The following is a 4,365-nucleotide window of genomic DNA, read 5'->3' on the forward strand; positions in this document are numbered from 1 at the left end:
CAACATGATACTGAAGGAATTCATAGATTTTTGAGAGACATTTCTCTTTTCTGGTTGTGTTAATACATGAGATTTTCAAATTTGAGGCCATATTTACTGTACCATGCTTGGATATATACAGTACCATGGTACTGATTGCTTACCATAGTCATGTACCACTGAAGAATATCACAGAACTACCATGTTTTTAGATTTTTACTATAGTAGGTCTATGATATTCAGGGTGGTACCATGGGACATGTAAAAAACATGGCATTACCATTACATGTCCAAAGAAATATCATGATGTTACCATAGTATGGTATCAACAAAACCATATGTGTCCAAAAAACATGGTATTTATATGGTGCATATCCAAAAACAGAACCTTTTTCTTCCTAAAATGATTGACTGGATAATAATGGCTTTACTTTTAGTTATTACAATTTAATTGTTTATTTAATTTAAAGTGTTATGTTAGCATCATTGAGTATCATTCATATTTTGAATTTATTGTAATTTGTGCATTTTTTTAAATATTTTCCATCATTTTTATTATTGACTTTATACTAAAATATGTTAATATACAGTAGTTTTTAATAATAATAATTTTATTTTAATTAGAGTTATTTTAGTGCATCAAGTTAAAGTAAACGAAAATGAGACAAGGCAAGTATAGCAAGTAGAAGTTTTTTTTATTTATTTAAGTTGTTAAGGTTATAGTTTTAATTTACTTTAATATTTATTCCTTCTTTCCCGGTAGAGGTCTGCAGGTTGCAGACAGACGATGGACATTGTGACGAAGGATCTGTAATTAAGAACAAATTACTCAGTCTGAGGCCACAAGATCACACTTTATCTTCTCATTTATCCCCCGAGGAAGCATAAAGTTATTTATAGCTAAAAAATGATGAAAATCTATCTGAAAAAAAGAGAGAGAGAGCCGTGATTAGAGTCCTGTTCCCTCCCGAGAGCAAAATGAGCCATTAGTATCTCTTCAGTTCAGTGGTTAATACATGAAGTCCCAAACCTTTGAGAAGAACTCGCTGAAGTTAACACGCTTCCTCCGGCTGCTGCAACAAAAGCTTGAGAGGGAGTTTCTTCCTTCAACTCGACTCTTAATTGTCACATTACATGAAAGGCTGCAGAGGACAGTGATTAAGACTTTTCCACAGCGAGAGGCTCATCCACCCCCGTCAGATTCTCTCAGATGGCAAATTGCAGGCCGGCTGTATCAGAACAAAACGGCCTGAGCAGAAATAGCACAGAGGAGAAGATAACATTCAATTAAAGAGGGGGAACAATCAACTTCTCTGACGACATGCGAAGATGCCGTGAGATGTGAGGGAGGAAAGGAGCTGGGTGGGAAATAGGAAAAGAAAAGCTAAATATTTTTGGCCTATCAGAAGAGTCTCACAAGAATATGGATGCGATCGAATATTTGTATATGTTCCACCATTAAATGTCATACTTCCAATAGGCATCATACCATGAAAGTATGTACTAATAGCTTATAGTTTTATCAATTATTTAAGGTAACACTTTATTTTACAGTGTCCTTGTTACATATGTTACATGTACTTACTGTAGTAATAACAGTAAATTATGCATAATTACATGCAACTAACCCTCAACCAAACCCTAACCCTATAAGTACATGTAGTTGCTTAATATTACTCAGTACTTAAATATATAACTACACTGTAACAATGACACCTTAAAATAAAGTGTAATATAATATAATATAATATAATATAATATAATATAATATAATATAATATAATATAATATAATATAATTAATATAATATAATATAAAATAAAATAATATAATATAAAATAATATAATATAATATAATATAATATAATATAATATAATATAATATAATATAATATAATATAATATAATATAAAATTCTATAATATAATATAATATAATATAATATAATATAATATAATATAATATAATATAATATAATATAATTAATATAATATAATATAATATAATATAAAATAAAATAATATAAAATAATGTAATGTAATGTAATGTAATGTAATGTAATGTAATATAAAATAAAATAAAATAAAATAAAATAAAATAAAATAATATAAAATTATATAATATAATATAATATTATATAAAATAATATAATATAATAGAATACAAAATAATATAATATAAAATAATATAACATAATATAATATAATATAATATAATATAATATAATATAATATAATATAATATAATATAATATAATATAACATAATAATTCTTAAACACATTCTTTTAACATTTCTGTTTTTCCAAAGATTTATATTTGGTTTATACTTTTGGCAATATAGTGTATCTTAGACATTTCAGGGAAAACATCTTAGTTTTTAGTTAATTTTAATACATCTTTTCAATAAGGGAAATGTAATGGGTCAGATGTTGCTCACTCACATCTCGAAAGACTTAAAGGTGACCTATTTATGCCCCTTTTTACGTGATGTGATATAAGTCTCAGGTGTCCCCAGAATGTGTCTGTGAGGTTTCAGCTCAAAATACCCCACAGATCAGTTATTGTATGTTGCAAATACTCATTTTTGAGTGGAAGGAAAAACTTGATTTTTTCATGCATGTACTGTATCTTTAAATGTAAATGAGCTGCTGCTCCACGCCCCCTTTCCAGAAGAGGGCGGAGCCTGTACAGCTTCTGCCTCGGATACTCTGCCAAAAACTAAAATATCTGTTTGGTTTTTATTATCATCTCTATGACGTGACATTGCAGTTCTTCATCATCATGAAAGTTTATTATCTGCATGTGTTTTAAAGCCATATCAGTCTAAACCTCTGATATATGTTTTTGTAAACGTGCACACATCCGAGTCTGAAAGCTGGATGACAGACGAAGCTCTCTTTCAAGTCTTATTGCGCTTAAACTGTCAAATACACACAAGGTTATGTCAAAAACACACAAAGTTCACATAAACACAGTTACTACTGTGAAACAGCAGGGGAAGAAATCACATGTGTATATTAGATCTGTGTATTAAAGTGAAAGCAGTGTAAATATACAGAAGCTACTGCTATATGCTGTTAGTTAATATGAATCAAACAACAAAATTAAAACAGAAAATCACTCTCTGCTCTTGACTGAATAACTTTAGTAGCTTTAATAAGAGTACTTGATTGCTCTGGCGAGGAGATAAACATAGCGGACTGTGTACAGCTCACTGAGGGGCGGAGTCTATGCTAATAGGGCGGAGTCTGTCAGCAGTCATGGGCGGGGCTTAAGCATATGTGACATCACAGATGGCAGAATCTCCAAACGGCTTGTTCTGAGACACTGCTTATGAGTTATGGAGATTAAAAAAAAGAGGATTAGGGGGATTTTTACCATTACAGGGTGGTTGTGTACACACACTGCCAACACACATTTATGTTCAAACACCATGTAAAAGTGAATTTTGCATAATAGGTCCCCTTTAATGAAGTTTGTCTTAGATGTTTTGTCCTAAAATTCTTATAGACAAAGTTTGACAAAGACCTGATGGAGTTTTGGTTCCTTGCCACTGTCGCCTTTTTCGCCTTTTAGCGTTCGGCTTTTGGCTTGCTTATTTGGGGATATTTAATATTCAACAATATTATTGATCTGCCTGCATTGACATCATTATATGAGAACTGAACTGAGCTGGACGATGACAGCACGGTTTTCTCCAGAGCGGCTATATAAACTAAATTAATAACTTTTTTACAACAAAAATGAACCATCACTGAACTTCAAGGGGTGGTATAATGCCCTTTTCACAAGATGTTGAATAAGTCTCTGATGTCCCCAGAGTGTGTGTGTGTGTGTGTGTGTGAAGTTTTAGCTCTAAATACCCCACAGATATTTTTATATAGCATGTTAAAGTTGTCAATTTTTGAGGGCGAGCAAAAACACACCGTTTTGTGTCTGTTCCTTTAAATGCAAATGAGCTGCTGCTCCCGGCGCAGAGGGGCGGAGCTTCAACAACTTGCACTCACAAAAACTTTTAGCCTTTTATGTTCAAACCTGAGTCAGACAATGATGGAGGGACTCAAGAAGAAGAGACAACATGTAGAAGCAACAGGACATTTCTGAACGGTTAGTTGATGAATTTATGTAGTTTATGTGTAGTTATCTTCTAGTCACTGATTAGCATACTCTGTCATGATAATCTATAAATTGTTCACGGGGGCGGAGTTTATGTAAATTCTAGTGTTGGTGATGTCACTAACCCGGGAGGAATGTGGTGTAGTCTCTACCAGCCGTTTGTTGTAGTCCTTAAAAAGTGATTTCTGTAAAAGCAAATATCTCCCTTTGCTTTGAACTTTGAGCGTCGTAACTTTGCAGATGTTGTTTATGCTCAAACAGCAACATTA

Source organism: Squalius cephalus, assembly GCF_949319135.1.
Source record: "Squalius cephalus genome assembly, chromosome: 21".
NCBI classification, from domain to species: domain Eukaryota; kingdom Metazoa; phylum Chordata; class Actinopteri; order Cypriniformes; family Leuciscidae; genus Squalius; species Squalius cephalus.